The sequence below is a fragment of the Arachis hypogaea genome, chromosome 11 (assembly GCF_003086295.3).
Source record: "Arachis hypogaea cultivar Tifrunner chromosome 11, arahy.Tifrunner.gnm2.J5K5, whole genome shotgun sequence".
Taxonomy (NCBI): Eukaryota; Viridiplantae; Streptophyta; class Magnoliopsida; order Fabales; family Fabaceae; genus Arachis; species Arachis hypogaea.
Window position 1 is genome coordinate 105,859,437 of NC_092046.1, and position 20,449 is coordinate 105,879,885.

The 20,449-nt window shown below is 38.7% G+C and overlaps 1 non-coding gene across 1 annotated transcript; it reads right to left on the reverse strand.

Annotated features, from left to right (window-relative positions):
* Positions 1 to 5,618: 5,618 nt before the first annotated feature.
* Positions 5,619 to 5,726, reverse strand: LOC112724759 (small nucleolar RNA R71). Its single transcript, XR_003163906.1, has one exon. It is a non-coding gene; the product is annotated as a small nucleolar RNA R71 (small nucleolar RNA).
* Positions 5,727 to 20,449: the final 14,723 nt, after the last annotated feature.

Below are 20,449 nucleotides of genomic sequence, written 5' to 3' on the forward strand. Positions count from 1 at the left end.
AAATTAAAAAGGAAAAATAGAAATAAATAAACAAGTAAAAGAAAAATATGTACAATAACCAATAATAAGGCACACATTAGCAGTTCCCCGGCAACGGCACTATTTTGAAAGAGCGGAAGATTGATGGTTTAGAAGTTATGGTAAATACTTGTTGCAAGTATAGTTACTAAACCAAGCAATCAACCTTTCTTACAAACGTTTTGGTTGTCACAAGTAACAAACCCCTTTAAAATTGATAACCGAGTATTTAAACCTCGGGTCGTCTTCTCAAGGAACTGCAGGGAAGTATGTTCTTATTATTGGTTATGGAGATTGTAAATTGGGGTTTCAAGAATAAGGAATAAGTAACTTAATGGCGGGTAAATTAAATGGCAATTAAAATAAATAAATAGCTGCAAGGCAAACTTTTGGCAAGATATGAGAAATTGGAAGTCCAGACTTAGTTATTCTTATCAATAACAATGAAAGTTGAATCTTAATTCCACTTAGTCAACCTTTACTAAAGTAAAGGAAAGTCAAGGGACTAATTAGTTTGATCTTCGAACCCTATTTATTTCCTGAGAAAATGTTGGGATTATTGAAGCTCATTTCAATTAGCAAAGATAACAGTTATCAATTATGTTGAGATAAGATAACTCCTGAGTTACTGCTTTCTTAACCAAGACCAAAAGAGGAAAAAGTAAATTTGCTGGAATAAAAATGCCTTCAGATGTAAAGCAATAATAACATAAATTAAAGAAAGCAATCACGAATTGAAATACCTCAAGTAACATTAATAAGGGAAATTATAATCTAACATGAAGGGTTCATAAACTAGATTGGAAGAATAAATAAAAATAAAGAACCTGGGATTGAGAGTCACTCCTAAAACTAAGAGAAGTCCTAAATCCTAAGAGAGAGAGGAGAGAACCTCTCTCAAAACTAGATCTAAATCATGGAAAGTAACTAAATTGGCAAGCTCCTCCTGAATGGATGCGTTCCCACACTTTATAACCTCTGGTCTATGCCTTCTGGACTTGGATTGGGCCAAAAAGGGCTTCAGAAATTGCTGGAAGCGTTTTCTGCAATTTCTGGTGCGTGGCCTCTATCACGCGTCCGCGTGGGTCACGCGGTCGTGTCATTCGGAGCTTTTCTTGTCACGCGGTCGTGTCAGTCATGCGACCGCGTCATATTCATTCTGCTTAAGGCATGGGGTTGCATCAGTCATGTGGCCGCGTCGCTGTTGGTTCGTGCTTGGCACGCGATCGCGTTGTCCATGCGATCGCGTGGAAGCCAGTTTCTTCAGAACTCCGTTTTGCACTTTCCTTCCATTTTTATATGTTTTCTTTCCATCCTTTAAGTCATTCCTGCCTTAGAAGATATGAAACTACTCAACACACTAATCACGGCATCGAATGGAAATAAAAGGTAATTAAAATAATTAATTTAAAAGCATAGTGATGAGCGGATAATTTATACGCTTTTTGGCATTGTTTTTAGTATGTTTTTAGTAGGATCTAGTTATTTTTAGGGATGTTTTCATTAGTTTTTATGTTAAATTCACATTTCTGGACTTTACTATGAGTTTGTGTATTTTTCTGTGATTTCAGGTATTTTCTGGCTGAAATTGAGGGACTTGAGCAAAAATCAGATTCAGAGGTTGAAGAAGGACTGCTGATGCTGTTGGATTCTGACCTCCCTGCACTCAAAGTGGATTTTCTGGAGCTACAGAACTCAAACTGGCGCGCTTCCAATTGCGTTGGAAAGTAGACATCCAGGGCTTTCCAGCAATATATAATAGTTCATACTTTGGCCAAGTTTAGACGACGCAAACTGGTATTCAACGCCAGCTTTCTGCCCAATTCTAGCGTCCAGCGCCAGAAAAGGATCCAAAACCAGAGTTGAACGCCCAAACTGGCACAAAAGCTGGCGTTCAACTCCAAGAAGGACCTCTACATGTGCAACACTCAAAGCTCAGCCCAAGCACACACCAAGTGGGCCCCGAAAGTGGATTTATGCATCAATTACTTACTTCTGTAAACCCTAGTAGCTAGTTTATTATAAATAGGACATTTCACTATTGTATTTGACATCCTGAGTTTTATCTTCGGATCATAGAGTCTTGGTTACTCCGGTTCCCCTCTGGGGCCGAGACCAATGAACTCCATTATCACTTATGTATTTTCACGGTAGAGTTTCTACACTCCATAGATTAAGGTGTGGAGCTCTGCTGTTCCTCAAAGATTAATGCAAAGTACTACTATTTTCTATTCAATTCATCTTATTTCGCTTCTAAGATATTCATTCGCACCTCAACCTGAATGTGATGAACGTGACAATCATCATCATTCCCTATGAACGCGTGCCTGACAACCACTTCAGTTCTACATTAGATTGAATGAGTATCTCTTAGATCTCTTAATCGGAATCTTCGTGGTGTAAGAGAGAATCCGGAAGGTCTAAACCTTGTCCGTGGTATTCCGAGTAGGATTCAATGATTGAATGACTGTGACGAGCTCCAAACTCGCGATTGCTGGGTGTAGTGACAGACGCAAAAGGATAGTAAATCCTATTCCAGCATGATCAAGAACCGACAGATGAATAGCCGTGCCGTGACAGGGTGCGTTGACCATTTTCACTGAGAGGATAAGATGAAGCCATTGACAAGGGTGATGCCTCCAGACGATTAGCCGTGCCGTGACAGGGCATTTGGATCATTTTCCCGAGAGAAGACCGAAAGTAGCCATTGACAGTGGTGATGTATCACATAAAGCCAGCCATGGAAAGGAGTAAGACTGATTGGATGAAGATAGCAGGAAAGTAGAGGTTCAGAGGAACGAAAGCATCTCTATTCGCTTATCTGAAATTCTCACCAATGATTTACATAAGTGTTTTTATCCTTTATTTTATGTTTATCTAATTATTATTCGAAAACCCCATTACTATTTTATATCTGCCTGACTGAGATTTGCAAGGTGACCATAGCTTGCTTCATACCAACAATCTCCGTGGGATTCGACCCTTACTCACGTAAGGTATTACTTGGACGACCCAGTGCACTTGCTGGTTAGTTGTGCGAAGTTGTGAACCATGGTATTGGCATCATGTTTTTGGCGCCATTACCAGGGAAAGAAAGAGCGATAAATTTTACATAATTAAAGTATAATCACAATTTCTGCGCACCAAGTTTTTGGCGCCGTTGCCGGGGATTGTTCGAGTTTGGACAACTGACGGTTCATCTTGTTGCTCAGATTAGGTAATTTTCTTTTTGTTTTGTTTTCAAAAATTTTTCAAAAATCTTTCAAAAATTTTTTTCTTGTGTTTTCGAAAAAAAAAATGTTTTCAAAAATATATTTTTCTTCAAAATTTTTAAGAATGAATTCTAGTGTTTCACGAAGCATGCGAAGCCTGGCTGGCTGTAAAGCCATGTCTAAATTCATTTGGACTGAGGTTTGCAATTTGTTATCAAGAGCAAGCTAGTTGTTGTTAATCCACCTGCTGCTGTTCCTGATTTACACGCTAAAGCTTGGCTGGCCATTGGCCATGTCTAGTGTTTTGCACCGGAGCTTTCATTGAACGCTTGGCTGGCTAGTGAGCCATGTCTGTTTCCTGGACTGAAGCTTTAGACTAACATGGCAAGATTCTTGGAATTCATATTAAAAATTTTGGAATCCTTATTTTTCTTTTTTTTTAAAATAATTTTCGAAAAACATCCAAAAAAAATCATAAAATCATAAAAATCAAAAATATTTTGTGTTTCTTGTTTGAGTCTTGAGTCATATTATAAGTTTGGTGTCAATTGCATGTGCATCTTGCATTTTTCGAAAATTCATGCATTCATGGTGTTCTTCATGATCTTCAAGTTGTTCTTGGTAAGTCTTCTTGTTTGATCTTTGTATTTGCATGTTTTGTGTCTTTTCTTGTTTTTCATATGCATTCTTGAATTCTTAGTGCCTAAGCATTAAAGAATTCTAAGTTTGGTGTCTTGCATGTTTTCTTTGCATTAAAATTTTTTCAAAAACATGTTCTTGGTGTTCATCTTGACATTCAAAGTGTTCTTGGTGTTCATCTTGACATTCATAGCATTCTTGCATGCATTCATTGTTTTGATCTAAAAATTTCATGCATTGCATCATTTTACTTGTTTTTCTCTCTCATCATAAAAATTCAAAAATCAAAAAAATATCTTTCCCTTTTTCTCTCTCAAAAATTCAAAAATTAGATTTGACTTTTTCAAAAATTTTTAAAATCTAGTTGTTTTTATGAGTCAAATCAAATTTTTAATTTAAAAATCTTATCTTTTTCAAAATCTTTTTCAAAAATCAAATCTTTTTCAATTTTCTTAGTTATTTTCGAAAATTCTAAAAACATTTTTTAAAAATATTTTTCTTATTTTTATATCAAATTTTCGAAAATAACATCACCAATTAATGTTTTGATTCAAAAATTTAAAGTTTGTTACTTACTTGTTAAGAAAGATTCAAACTTTAAGTTCTAGAATCATATCTTGTGATTTCTTGTGAATCAAGTCATTAATTGTGATTTTAAAAATCAAATCTTTTTCAAAACTAATTTCTATCATATCTTTTCAAAAATATCTTCTTATCTCACCTTTTTCAAAAATTTGACTTCAAAATATCTTTTCTAACTTCCTAACTTCTTATCTTTTCAAAATTTGTTTCAACTAACTAACTAACTTTTTGTTTGTTTCTTATCTTTTTCAAAACTACCTAACTAACTCTCTCTCTCTCTCTAATTTTCGAAAATATCTTCCCTCTTTTTCAAAAATTCTTTTTAATTAACTAATTATTTTAATTTTTAAATCTTAATTTTCGAAAATTACTAACATTTTTCAAAAACAATTTTCAAAAATCACTAACTCTTTTTCAAAAATTATTTTCGAAAATTCCTTCTCTCTCATATCCTTCTATTTATTTATTCATCTACTAACATCTCTTTCTCACATCACCAAAAATGCGAACCCTCTCTCTCTCTGAGTTCAGATTTTCTTCTTCTTTTCTTCTACTAACACAAGGACCTCTATACTGCGGTATAAAGGATCCATATTATTATTATTATTTTTTCTGTGCCCTCTTCTTTGTCATATGAGCAGGAGCAAGGACAAGAACATTCTTGTTGAAGCAAATCCAGAACCTAAAAGGACTCTGAAGAGAAAATTAAGAGAAGCTAAATTACAACAACCCAGAGATAATCTTTCAGAAATTTTCGAACAGGAAGAGGAGATGGCAGCCGAAAATAATAATAATGCAAGGAGAATGCTTGGTGACTTTACTGCACCTAATTCCAATTTACATGGAAGAAGCATCTCCATTCCTGCCATTGGAGTAAACAACTTTGAGTTGAAACCTCAGCTAGTTTCTCTGATGCAGCAGAACTGCAAGTTTCATGGACTTCCATCTGAAGATCCTTTTCAGTTCTTAACTGAATTCTTGCAGATCTGTGATACTGTTAAGACTAATGGAGTAAATCCTGAAGTCTACAGGCTCATGCTTTTCCCATTTGCTGTAAGAGACAGAGCTAGAATATGGTTGGACTCTCAAACTAAAGATAGCCTAAACTCTTGGGATAAGCTGGTCACGGCTTTCTTAGCCAAGTTCTTTCCTCCTCAAAACCTGAGCAAGCTTAGAGTGGATGTTCAAACCTTCAAACAAAAAGATGGTGAATCCCTCTATGAAGCTTGGGAAAGATACAAGCAGCTGACCAAAAAGTGTCCTTCTGACATGCTTTTAGAATGGACCATCCTGGATATATTCCATGATGGTTTATCTGAGCTATCAAAGATGTCATTGGATACTTCTCCAGGTGGATCCATTCACCTAAAGAAAATGCCTGCAGAAGCTCAAGAACTCATTGACATGGTTGCTAATAACCAGTTCATGTACACTTCTGAGATGAATCCTGTGAGTAATGGGACGCCTATGAAGAAGGGAGTTCTTGAAGTTGATACTCTGAATGCCATATTGGCTCAGAACAAAATATTGACTCAGCAAGTCAGTATGATTTCTCAGAGTCTTAATGAAATGCAAGCTGCATCCAACAGTACTCAAGAGGCTTCTTATGCAGAAGAAGCTTATGATCCTGAAAACCCTGCAATAGCAGAGGTGAATTACTTAGGTGAACCTTATGGAAACACCTATAATCCATCATGGAGAAATCATCCAAATTTCTCATGGAAGGATCAAAAGCCTCAACAAGGCTTTAATAATGGTGGAAGAAATAGGTTTAGCAATAGCAAGCCTTTTCCATCATCCACTCAGCAACAGACAGAGAATTCTGAGCAGAATCCATCTAGCTTAGCAAACTTAGTCTCTGATCTATCTAAGGCCACTGTAAGTTTCATGAATGAAACAAGGTCTTCCATTAGAAATTCGGAAGCACAAGTGGGCCAGCTGAGTAAAAGGATCACTAAAATCCCTCCTAGTACTCTCCCAAGCAATACAGAAGAGAATCCAAAAGGAGAGTGCAAGGCCATTGACATAAGCACCATGGCCGAACCTGTAAGGGAAGGAGAGGACGTGAATCCCAAGGAGGAAGACCTCCTGGGACGTCCAGTGATCAATAAGGAGCTTCCCTCTGAGGAACCAAAGGACTCTGAGGCTCATCTAGAGACCATAGAGATTCCATTGAACCTCCTTATGCCATTCATGAGCTCTGATGAGTATTCCTCTTCTGAAGAGAATGAGGATGTTACTGAAGAGTAAACTGCCAAGTTTCTTGGTGCAATCATGAAGCTGCATGCCAAATTATTTAGTATTGATACTTGGGAAGATGAACCTCTCTTGTTCACCAATGAACTAAGTGATCTGGATCAACTGACATTGCCTCAGAAGAGACAGGATCCTGAAAAGATCATAATACCTTGTACCATAGGCACCATGATCTTTAAGGCTCTGTGTGACCTTGGTTCAGGGATAAACCTCATGCCCCTCTCTGTAATAGAGAAACTGGGAATCTATGGGGTGCAAGCTGCTAAAATCTCATTAGAGATGGCAGACAACTCAAGAAAACAGGCTTATGGACAAGTAGAGGACGTGTTAGTAAAGGTTGAAGGCCTTTACATCCCTGCTGATTTCATAGTCCTGGATACTGGAAAGGAAGAGGATGAATCCATCATCCTAGGAAGACCTTTCCTAGCCACAGCAAGAGCTGTGATTGATGTGGACAGAGGAGAATTAATCCTTCAATTAAATGAGGACAACCTTGTGTTTACAACTCAAGGATCTCTCTCTGCATCCATGGAGAGGAAGCAGAAAAAGCTTCTCTCAAAGCAGAGTCAAACAAAGCCCCCACAGTCAAACTCTAAGTTTGGTGTTGGAGAGTCTCAACAATGCTCTGCACATCTGTGAGGCTCCATGAGAGCCCACTGTCAAGCTATTGACATTAAAGAAGCGCTTGTTGGGAGGCAACCCAATGTTTATTTATCTAATTTTATTTTTGTTTTTCATGTTTTCTTAGGTTCATGATCATGTGGAGTCACAAAATTAACAAAAAAAATTAGAAACGGAATTAAAAACAGCAGAAGAAAAATCACACCCTGGAGGAAGCACCTGTCTGGCGTTCAACGCCAGAACAGAGCATGGTTCTGGCGCTGAACACCCAAAATGGGCAGCATCCTGGCGCTGAACGCCCAGAACAAGCATGGTTCTGGCGTTCAATGCCAGAAATGGCAACAAATGGGCGTTGAACGCCCAAAATGGGCACCAACCTGGCGCTGAACGCCCAGAGTTGTGTGCAAGGGCATTTTGCATGCCTAAATTGGTGCAGGGATGTAAATGCCTTGACACCTCAAGATCTGTGGACACCACAGGATCATCTCAGGATCTGTGGACCCAACAGGATCATCTCAGGATCTGTTGACCCCACAGGATCCCCACCTACCTCCACTCACTCTCTTCTCTCTTCTCAATCATCCTCTATTCCCAATAAACACTCTTCCCTATTAACCCTTTACCACTCACATCCATACACCCACTTACCTTCAAAATTCAACATCTCTTTCCCACCCAATCCCACCCATATGGCTGAATACACACCTTCCTCCATCTCCTCCATATCTTCTTCTTCTTCTTCTATTCTTTCTTCTTTTGCTCGAGGGCGAGCAACATTCTAAGTTTGGTGTGGTAAAAGCATAGCTTTTTTGTTTTTCCATAACCATTAATGGCACCTAAGGCCAGAGAAACCTCAAGAAAGAGGAAAGAGAAGACAATTGCTTTCACCTCTGAGTCATGGGAGATGGAAAGATTCATCTCAAGGGTCTATAGCTCAGTGGTAGAACATGTGGCTGCAAATCAAGAGATCCCTGAGATACCTCAGGGGATGCACTTCCCTCCACATAAATATTGGGAGCAAATCAACACCTCCCTAGGAGAATTAAGTCCCAACATGGGACAACTAAGGGTGGAACATCAAGAGCACTCCATCATCCTTCATGAAATAAGAGAAGATCAAAAAGCAATGAGGGAGGAGCAACAAAGACAAGGAAGAGACATAGAAGAGCTCAAGGACATCATTGGTTCCTCAAGAAGGAAACGCCACCATCACTAAGGTGGATTCATTCCTTGTTCTTATTTCTTCTGTTTTTCGTTTTCTATGTTATGTGCTTATCTATGTTTGTGTCTTCATTACATGATCATTAGTAGTTAGTAACTCTGTCTTAAAGTTATGAATGTCCTATGAATCCATCACCTCTCTTAAATGAAAAATGTTTTAATTCAAAAGAATAAGAAGTACATGGGTTTCGAATTTATCCTTGAACTTAGCTTAATTATATTGATGTGGTGACAATGCTTCTTATTTTCTGAATGAATGCTTGAACAGTGCATATGTCTTTTGAAGTTGTTGTTTAAGAATGTTAAATATGTTGGCTCTTGAAAGAATGATGACTAGGAGACATGTTATTTGATAATCTGAAAAATCATAAAAATGATTCTTGAAGCAAGAAAAAGCAGCAAAGAACAAAGCTTGCAGAAAAAAAAAAGAAAACTAGGCGAAAAAAAAATAAATAGAAAGAAAAAGAAAAAGCAAGCAGAAAAAGCCAAAAGCTCTTAAAACCAAGAGGCAAGAGCAAAAAGCCAATAACCCTTAAAACCAAAAGGCAAGGGAAATAAAAAGGATCCCAAGGCTTTGAGCATCAGTGGATAGGAGGGCCTAAAGGAATAAAATCCTGGTCTAAGCGGCTAAACCAAGCTGTCCCTAACCATGTGCTTGTAGCGTGAAGGTGTCAAGTGAAAACTTGAGACTGAGCGGTTAAAGTCAAGGTCCAAAGCAAAAAGAAGAGTGTGCTTAAGAACCCTGGACACCTCTAATTGGGGACTTTAGCAAAGCTGAGTCACAATCTGAAAAGGTTCACCCAATTATGTGTCTGTGGCATTTGTGTATCCGGTGGTAATACTGGAAAATAAAGTGCTTAGGGCCACGGCCAAGACTCATAAAATAGCTGTGTTAAAGAATCATCATACTGAACTAGGAAAGTCAATAACACTATCTGAACTCTGAGTTCCTATAGATGCCAATCATTCTAAACTTCAATGGATAAAGTGAGATGCCAAAACTATTCAAGAGGCAAAAAGCTATAAGTCCCGCTCATATGATTGAAGCTATGTTTCATTGATAGTTTGGAATTTATAGTATATTCTCTTCTTTTTATCCTATTTGATTTTCAGTTGCTTGGGGACAAGCAACAATTTAAGTTTGGTGTTGTGATGAGCGGATAATTTATACGCTTTTTGGCATTGTTTTTAGTATGTTTTTAGTAGGATCTAGTTACTTTTAGGGATGTTTTCATTAGTTTTTATGTTAAATTCACATTTCTGGACTTTACTATGAGTTTGTGTGTTTTTCTGTGATTTCAGGTATTTTCTGGCTGAAATTGAGGGACTTGAGCAAAAATCAGATTCAGAGGTTGAAGAAGGACTGCTGATGCTGTTAGATTCTGACCTCCCTGCACTCAAAGTGGATTTTTTGGAGCTGCAAAACTCTAAATGGCGCGCTTCCAATTGCGTTGAAAAGTAGACATCCAGGGCTTTCCAGAAATATATAATAGTTCATACTTTGGCCAAGTTTAGATGACACAAACTGGCGTTCAACGCCAGCTTTCTGCCCAATTCTGGCGTCCAGCGCCAGAAAAGGATCCAAAACCAGAGTTGAACGCCCAAACTGGCACAAAAGCTGGCGTTCAACTCCAAGAAGGACCTCTACACGTGCAACACTCAAAGCTCAGCCCAAGCACACACCAAGTGGGCCCCGGAAGTGGATTTATGCATCAATTACTTACTTCTGTAAACCCTAGTAGCTAGTTTATTATAAATAGGACATTTCACTATTGTATTTGACATCCTGAGTTTTATCTTCGGATCATAGAGTCTTGGTTACTCCGGTTCCCCTCTGGGGCCGAGACCAATGAACTCCATTATCACTTATGTATTTTCACGGTAGAGTTTCTACACTCCATAGATTAAGGTGTGGAGCTCTGCTATTCCTCAAAGATTAATGCAAAGTACTACTGCTTTCTATTCAATTCATCTTATTTCGCTTCTAAGATATTCATTCGCACCTCAACCTGAATGTGATGAACGTGACAATCATCATCATTCCCTATGAACGCGTGCCTGACAACCACTTCCGTTCTACATTAGATTGAATGAGTATCTCTTAGATCTCTTAATCGGAATCTTCGTGGTGTAAGCTAGAATGATGGCGGAATTCAAGAGAATTCGGAAGGTCTAAACCTTGTCCGTGGTATTCCGAGTAGGATTCAATGATTGAATGACTGTGACGAGCTCCAAACTCGCGATTGCTGGGCGTAGTGATAGACGCAAAAGGATAGTAAATCCTATTCCAGCATGATCGAGAACCGACAGATGAATAGCCGTGCCGTGACAGGGTGCGTTGACCATTTTCACTGAGAGGATAAGATGAAGCCATTGAAAAGGGTGATGCCTCCAGACGATTAGCCGTGCCATGACAGGGTATTTGGATCATTTTCCCAAGAGAAGACCGAAAGTAGCCATTGACAGTGGTGATGTATCACATAAAGCCAGCCATGGATAGGAGTAAGACTGATTGGATGAAGATAGCAGGAAAGCAGAGGTTCAGAGGAACGAAAGCATCTCTATTCGCTTATCTGAAATTCTCACCAATGATTTACATAAGTGTTTCTATCCTTTATTTTATGTTTATCTAATTATTATTCGAAAACCCCATTACTATTTTATATCTGCCTGACTGAGATTTGCTAGGTGACCATAGCTTGCTTCATACCAATAATCTCCGTGGGATTCGACCCTTACTCACGTAAGGTATTACTTGGACGACCCAGTGCACTTGCTGGTTAGTTGTGCGAAGTTGTGAACCATGGTATTGGCATCATGTTTTTGGCGCCATTACCAGGGAAAGAAAGAGCGATAAATTTTACATAATTAAAGTATAATCACAATTTCTGCGCACCACATAGGAAACATGTTTTTCACATACATCACATAATAAGGAAGGGAAAGTAAAACCATGCAATTAACATGAATAAGTGGGTGAAGGATTGAATAAATCACTCAAACTAAGCACAAAATATATCATAAAATATGGGTTTATCATAAGTCCTTAGGGGTGTTTCAACACCTAGCACCTTGAACTAACTGGTTCGGGAGTGTTAGCTGAAAACTTATCTTAAAGAGTCGCCTTCTCACAGAACACTTAGCCTAAGGATGCAATAAACCTTGGAAAGACAAAGGGATCAATAAATAACAGTCTCAAAGGGTGCCATCAAGTGAGTATTCCAAGGCATGATAAAGGTCTGAAAGCCAGTAAAGGAATGAACCTAAGTTGCTATGCATGAAACCCCATAAAACCAAGAACATGACTTCCACAAGAATGATTCATTCATCTTGTCATTTCATTCATCATTCTCTTGTTCCAGTACTTGCTTAGGGACAAGCAAGCTTTAAGTTTGGTGTTGTGATGCCAGGGCATTTTGGCCAGTTTCACTGACCTTTTCTTTATGGTTTTAGGGTAGTTTCATGCATTTTCTTAGGAAATAAGCAAGTTTTGGGTAAATAATCACTTACATCTTGATTCAAGTAAACATTGTGAATTTTACATGATTTCATGAGAATTATGCATGAATTAAATGACAAAATTGAATGATGCATTTCTCATAACTTGGATTAGAGCTTTGATGCACTTTATTGCTTGATTTCAGGATAAAGGAAGCAAGGAAGAACCATGTTAGTAGCCACGTTAGTCTAGCTAACGTGACCACTAACGTGGAATGGAGGCTAGCTTGTAACGTTAATGAGAAAAATGATCGCCATTAACGCCTTCGTGAGCCATCATAGCCCACGTTAGTTGCCACGTTAACTATGTTAACGTGGAAGCTAACGTGGAAGAGAAGTAAAACTCCAACATTAGTGGTAAAAGTAAGTGCCACTAACGTTCCAAAGTGGCAGCTGGCCACGTTAAGAGTCACGTTAACTCAGTTAACGTGAACTCTAACGTGGATGAGGAAGATAATGCCAACGTTAGTGACACTCACCTTTGTCACTAACGTTGGACTAAGCTCATATTTGCCACGTTAAGAGTCACGTTAACCTAGTTAACGTGGACTCTAACATGGAGGGAGCAAGGAATCACCAACATTAGTGACACTCACCTTTGTCACTAACGTTGGATTAAGCCACTATGAGCCACGTTAGTTGCCACGTTAATTACATTAACATGGAAGCTAACATGGAGAAGAGGGATGATGAGCCAACGTTAGTGACACTCACCTTTGTCACTAACGTTGGAGATGGCTATCAATACCACGTTAGAAGTCACGTTAACCTAGTTAACGTGAACTCTAACATGGGAAGTAGGGGCGTTTTGAAGCGTTAGTGACAAAGGTAAGTGTCACTAACGCTCTCGAAGATTTGGCAAGCCTACGTTAAAGGCCACGTTAACTATACTAACGTGAACTCTAACGTAGGGAGAAAGGGGTACTCTCAACGTTATTGGAAAAGGTGAACCCTAGTAACGTTTGCGAAGGGCCAAGAAGCAACATTAGTGGTCATGTTAGTGCCACTAACGTTGAAGTTAACGTGGACCATTTTTGGGTTAGGAACGTTAGTGAAAAAGGTGATTGTCACTAACGTTCTCGACCCCACAGTTTCACTTAACGTTAACACCACTAACGCCCCAATCTAAAGTCCATACCTACTGCACACTTTCTCTGCAAGTAAAGATGAGCCCACTGAAGAAGATAACTGCTTCAACTCAAGATCCAAAGGCCCATATCCAAGACTTGAAGAAGCAACTAGAAGATCAGAAGAATAGTATAAATAGGGAGAACTTTGAACTAGAAAAGGAGCTTTTGGCATTTTTAGAATTACTCTCTATATTTTTACTTTCTCTGCAACTTCTAGTTTAACTTTTCAGAATGCATTCTCCATCTTTGTTTTCCATTCCCAGAGCTATGAACAACTAAACCCCTTTCATTGGGTTAGGGAGCTCTATTGTAATTTGATGGATCGATAATAGTTTTCATTATTCTCCTTCTTTGTTTTCTCTTGATTTTACTAGAAAGCTTTCAATCTTCATCCAATTGAGTAGTTATCTTGGAAAAGAATCTATTCATACTTGGATCTCTTCGGAACCTTGGATGAGGAATGAAGAGATCATGCTAGAAATGCTTTCTCATGTTGGACCAAATTGGGGTTTGGATGGATATAGTGACATATAATCCTACCAACATTTTGATTTGGAAATACATGTGGTATAATCAGTGACCATACCTCATCTCTTCTCATGAGCAATTGGACCAAGGAATTGGCTATTGATCAAGATTTGACAGATTGAATTACCAAGGAATTGGAATTCAATCACTTAAGATTGCCAAGGAGATCAATGAATGCATTGATTGAGGAAGAGATGAAAATGAACTTGATCCGGAGGATGCAACATCTCCTAAGCCCAATGAACTCTCCATTTCTGATCTTACCCATTCTCTTTAATTTCTGCCAATTACTTTTATGATCGTCTTCCCCATTCCCATTTAAGATTCTGCAATTTATTTTCCGTCATCTATTTTCAAATCTTTATTTCCAGCATTTACATTTTCTGCTATTTACTTTCCCGCCATTTAATTTCCTGCAACTCTCAAACCAAATTCTGCTTAGTTCAACTAGAACATTCATCCAATTAAAGTTGCTTGACCAATCAATCCCTGTGGGATTCGACCTCACTCTATTGTGAGTTTTTACTTGACGACAATTTGGTATACTTGCCGAGGGAGATTTGTTAAGAGACAAGTTTCCGTGCATCATGTTCTTCATCTAACCAATCAACAAAAATTTAGTATACCAATGCAAATATCATGAGGTCTTTTCAAGGTTGTAATGGGGCTAAGGTGAAGGTGAGGATATATGTATGGCCAAGTGAGCTGTAATATGAATCTTTGACTAACCTAAGCTCTCACCTAACACACACACACACACACACTCTATGTAATTCCAAAATCATGCCTAGCTACCCATATTTCCCACTTTTGTATCACATACTCATGTACCAAATTTTTCTTAATTTTATCACATATGCATTAGTTTTTTATTAAACTTAACATTGGGGTAATTTTGTCCCCTTATTTAATTACTTATTTATTTGAATATTTTTGGTTTTTTTTATTAAAAATATAAAAGTAAACATAGCATATCAATGCACATGGATTTTTAATTTTTCTGGTCTCACATGTGTAGGTACCCAAATTCCCAATATTTTGTCAATAGAACACTGTACACTTTCATAAACCCAAGTTCCCATAGTTCCCCACACTTAATTGATACACAATCTCTAACTTAAGCTAACCAAGGATTCAATTGGGGTAATTAATTATTTTTCCGCTTAAGGCTAGTGATGTGGTAAAATATAGAACAAAAGGGGATTAAAAGACTCAAAGTGGCAAACAAGGGTAATTGAATGGGTAGGCTATTTGGGATGAGTGAGCTAATAACAAATGATGGCCTCAATCATATGCAAGCATGTAAAAACACTAAAAAATGGACATAGAGAGTGAAACAAAGCAAAGATTGCAATCGTAGATAAGAAACACACAAGAATGGAATGTTATGGTTAAATAGTGTAACCATGTAATTAAGCTCAAATCTCGCAGGTTTGTGTGTTCTTAGCTATATTTCATGTTCCAATTTATAGTCTTCAAACAAGTTTAACACAAATTATCAATTTAAATTAGTGAAATACTATAAAAAGGGTTTAAAAAGAAAATCATTACTTTAACCAAGCAGTGGTAGAAGAACATGCACACAATCAACAAACATGCAATCAAACATGCAAATGCAACAACTAATTTAACATAGAAAATTAAACATTGGCGTTGAAATAGGAACTAACTAACCCACGGAAGTCGGTATCGACCTCCTCACACTTAAAGATTGCACCGTCCTTGGTGCATGCTAAGATGTGCAAGTGGACGGGTTGCTCCAACTGATGCGTTTCTCCAAAGATTGTGCAGATGGACTTGTCTGTCGCCTTATGTAAAAGTTTTCCGTTTCCCTTCCTGGTGGCCATCCTGAAAGAAAAAGGGAAGAAAAGTAACCAAAAACAAAGATAGAAAACAAAGAAAATATGGGTGGGTTAATGCCAAATAATGATGGTCTCAAGTACATGGTAGCTACAACATGCAAATGAGAAAACAGTAGAAGCACATGGCATATCAATAGTGCAAAAATTGCAACAATGGAAAAGAGATAGTAGGTAATGAGGGATGATATAAAGTCATGTCAATGCAAAAGGAATACAGGTATCATAAAAGATGGGCATTGACGGATAAATCATATCACCCAACAGTGTAAAACAAGTCACTAAGCACCAAAATAATACCAGAAAAGATGCAATGGTTGGATAAGAACATTTAACACCAATGAAGAAAACAATAAACGTAGAAAAGAAAATAAAAACATGAACAAAATTAAAATGCAAGGAAGAATAATATGCAAATGCAGTAAGTAGAAGAATTGGAAAGAGAGTATGGATGAGAATGTAAAGGAATGAAGGAGGATAAGGTGAGAGAGGAGGAGGAAAGAAGGAGAAAAGATATAAGAAATGAGAAAGGAATGAAAAACGGGACGTGACGCACCCGCGCAGGGCACGCGTGCACGTGAAAACTGCATTAGCCATGCGACGCGTACGCGTCTGGCACACACACGCGTGGGTGGTTGATGTTTGATTTCTTTGGTGGTCTAGAATTTCTCTCATAGAAATAAGAACTTCGTTGTAAGCATGGCTCCAAACCAACAAAGAATCCTCACATGCAAAAATATTGGTTGTCACAAGTACAAACCCCAAATAAGAATTAACCGAAGTATTTAAACTCTGGGTCGTCTCACAAGGAATTGCAATGAAGTGATCAATTATTGGCTATGAAGAACAAGGGGGTTTGATTTCATAATTGCAAGAAAATATAAAAGCAAGAAATTAAATGACAATTAACTAATAAAGAAAGGAAAAGAACACTTGGCTAGACATAGGTAATTGAGATCACCATCCTTGTCCACAAACCATATATTGACAATTATGAGGAATCAAGCTCATTAAGTCTACTTCCAAAAGCCTTAAGTACGTGATATTTACTCCTAAGCTTGAAGTATGTCAAATGGCTTGATCAACATCAATCCATAAGTCCTAACCTATCTACTAATTAGATTAGTAGTGGGTTAGTGTCAATGGATATCAAATTGATCACCAAGGGTTCTCAAATCACCAATTCAATGAGACCCAATGACTAAAGGTCACTCAATTCCCTTAGCCTAGGCCAAGAGTAAAGAAAACTACTCAAAAACTAGAGAAAACATTTCATCAAACACCTAGAGTGCAATAGAAGGAAACATCACAAGATGCAAGAATTAACAAAACCCACAACTAACATCAACAAGAAATCAACAATAACAATGGAGATAACATAAAAGAGACTTGGAAACATAAGATTGCATTCAAAGAAATCAAGATTCAACAATGGTTCATCAACATAAAAGAGAGCAAAATAAGAAATTAACAAGCAAAACTAGAAGAGCAAGATGTAATGACAAGAAATTAAATGGGAAGACTAAATCAAAACAAGAATTAAAAATTGGATTTATGAAAATTAAACCTAAACTACCCTAAATTCTAGAGAGAAGGGAGAGCTTCTCTCTCTAGAATTCTAACCTAAAACATGATGAAAACTAAACTTTGGCTACTTGGTTCATTCCCCCTTCAATCCTTGGATTCAATAGCATCAAAAATGAGTTGGATTGGGCCCAAAATGCTTCAGAAATCGCTGGCCACGAGTTGCTGAAATGGACCCACGCTGATCCATCGACGCGTGCGCGTGATGCACGCGTACGCATCCCTAAACGCAAGGAAACTATGGTAAATTTTATATCATTTTGAAGCCCTGGATGTTAGCATTCCAATGAAACTAGAACCGCCTCATTTGGACCTCTGTAGCTCAATTTATGATCGATTGAGTAGGAAGAGGTCAGGCTTGACAACTTTGCGATTCCTTCATTTCTTCATTAGTTCTCCATTTTTACATGCTTTTTCTTCATTCCTTCAATCCAATCTTTGCCTTCTAAACCTGAAATCACTTAACAAACATATCATGGCATCGAATGGAATTAAAGTGAATTAAATTTAGCTATTTTAAGGTCTAAAAAGCATGTTTTTACACATAAGCACAAATTAAGGGAGAATTACAAAACCATGCTATTTCATTAAATAAATGTGAGAAAAGTTGATAAAATTCCCCAAATTAAGCACAAGATAAACCACAAAATTGGGGTTTATCAGTGGTCTAAAAGCGAATAGACGTGCGCGCGTCAGGGATGCGCACGCGTGGGTGATTTTGTGCCTCTAGCATAGTGCCAGCCCCAGACCATCACAACTCTTTGTTCAGTTTTCTTATTACGCCGATTTTTCATTCCACGCGTACGCGTCGCAGACGCTTATGCGTGGATTGGAAAAACCGCAGGGGACGCGTATGCGTGAGGCACGCGTACGCGTGGGTCATCTTGTGCTCCAGGCACGCCTCTCGCGTCGTTCCAGCAGAACTCTCTGCCTATTTGCGCATACACATACGTCACGTGCGCGTCGTGGACGCTCGCGCGTCGATCCCCCTTTTTTTATGCAGAATGCAGGTGATGATGCAGAATGTATGAATGAACACTGATAACAATGACTTGAAATAAAACTAATAATAGAAATGGACGATGATACCATGGTGGGTTGTCTCCCACCTAGCACTTTTAGTTAAAGTCCTTAAGTTGGACATTTGGTGAGCTCCTTGTCATGGTGGCTTGTGCTTGAACTCGTCTTGAAACTTCTACCAGTGCTTGGACTTCTAGTAAGCTTTAACATCTCCAAATAAATTCACCAAGCCTTGATGAAGTTCTTCACAAGCTTTGAGCTCCCAAAATTGATCCTCCTGTATGCCGGGATCCCAAATTTTGTTTCCACACCCGTTTTCAAGTTGATCATTATGATTCCATTTGGGTGGTTCAGCCTTGGAACTCCCATTTAAGAGCCCAAACATCGTCCTAGACCCTTTCAATTGAGAATTATACCAACCCTTGCAATTAGGCCTTGAGCTTCCAACCATAACGAACCTAGGATGCTGTTGCCAACCACTGACCATCTCATTTTTACTCTTAAAACCGCAGATAGCTCTAAGTTGTCCATCCGTTTCAAGCAGACCATATTCAAGTGGGAAGGTACATTTGAAGGATAAGAATTTTACCCACTTGAATGTTGTGTTGGATGGTAATGGCTTGGGGGGAATTACCTCCAGTGGCAGCCTTGCCAATGTATGCTTCACTCTCTTAGGCTCCTCTTTGATGACTTCCACCTCGTGACACGCTTCTGCAACAGTAACCTCTTCCTTTTCAACCATGATATGTCTTGGAGGTTGCACACCCTCCTCAACATCAAATTCAACCATCTTGGAAGGAGGCTCTATGACTTGAGGTTCAAATGGAGGTTCCGCATCTCTTAAATCTTCAACCACGTCCTCTTCTTCAGTAATTTCGGCTTTCTCCACTTGCACTATGGTGCACAAAATTGTGATGTCAATGTTCACATTACTCTCTTACAACTTCGCACAACTAACCAGCAAGTGCACTGGGTCATCAAAGTAATACCTTACGTGAGTAAGGGTCGATCCCACAGAGATTGTTGGCTTGAAGCAAGCTATGGTTATCTCGTAACTCTTAGTCAGGATATAATATCAATAATAATTTTTAGTTGAATTGTAAAAAGTAAAAAGGGCAGAACACAAATTATACTTGTATGCAGTAATGGAGAATATGTTAGAGTTTTGGAGATGCTTTGTCTTCTGAAATTCTGCTTTCCTCTGTCTTCTTGTTCACGCACGCACGTCCTCCTATGGCAAGCTGTGTGTTGGTAGATCACTGTTGTCAATGGCTACCATCCTTCCTTTCAGTGAAAAGGGTCCAGGTGCGCTGTCACCGCACGGCTAATCATCTGCAGGTTCTCAATCGTACCGGAATAGGATTTACTATCCTTTTGTGTCTGTCACTACGCCCAGCACTCGCGAGTTTGAAGTTCATCACAGCCATCCAATGCCAGAATCCTACTCGAAATACCACAGACAAGGTTTAGACTTTCCGGATTCTCATGAATGCCGCCATCAATCTAGCTTATACCACGGAGATTCTGATTAAGGAATCTAAGAGATACTCATTCAATCTGATGTAGAACGGAGGTGATTGTCAGACACACGTTCATGGATTGAGGAAGGTGATGAGTGTCACGAATCATCACCTTCTCCATAATTAAGCGTGAATGGATATCTTAGATAGGAACGCGCATGTTTGAATGGAAAACAGAAATACTTGCATTAATTCATCGAGACACAACAGAGCTCCTCACCCCCAACAATGGAGTTTAGAGACTCATGCCGTCAAAGAGTACAAAGTTCAGATCTAAAATGTCATGAGATGCAAAATAAATCTCTAAAAGTTATTTAAATACTAAACTAGTAACCTAGGTTTACAGAAAATGAGTAAACTATGATAGATAGTGCAGAAATCCACTTCTGGGGCCCACTTGGTGTGTGCTGGGGCTGAGACTAAAGCTTCTCACGTGCCTGGGCTGTTTTAGGTGTTCAACGCCAGGCTGTAACCTGTTTCTGGCGTTGAACTCCAACTTGTAACGTGTTTCTGGCGCTGGACGCCAGACTGCAACATGGAACTGGCGTTGAACGCCAGTTTACGTCATTTATCCTTGAGCAAAGTATGAACTATTATATATTACTGGAAAGCCCTGGATGTCTAATTTCCAACGCAATTGGAAGCGCGTCAATTGGACTTCTGTAGCTCCAGAATTTCCATTCTGAGTGCAGAGAGGTCAGGATCCAACAACATCAGCAGTCCTTTTTCAGCCTGAATCAGATTTTTGCTCAGCTCCCTCA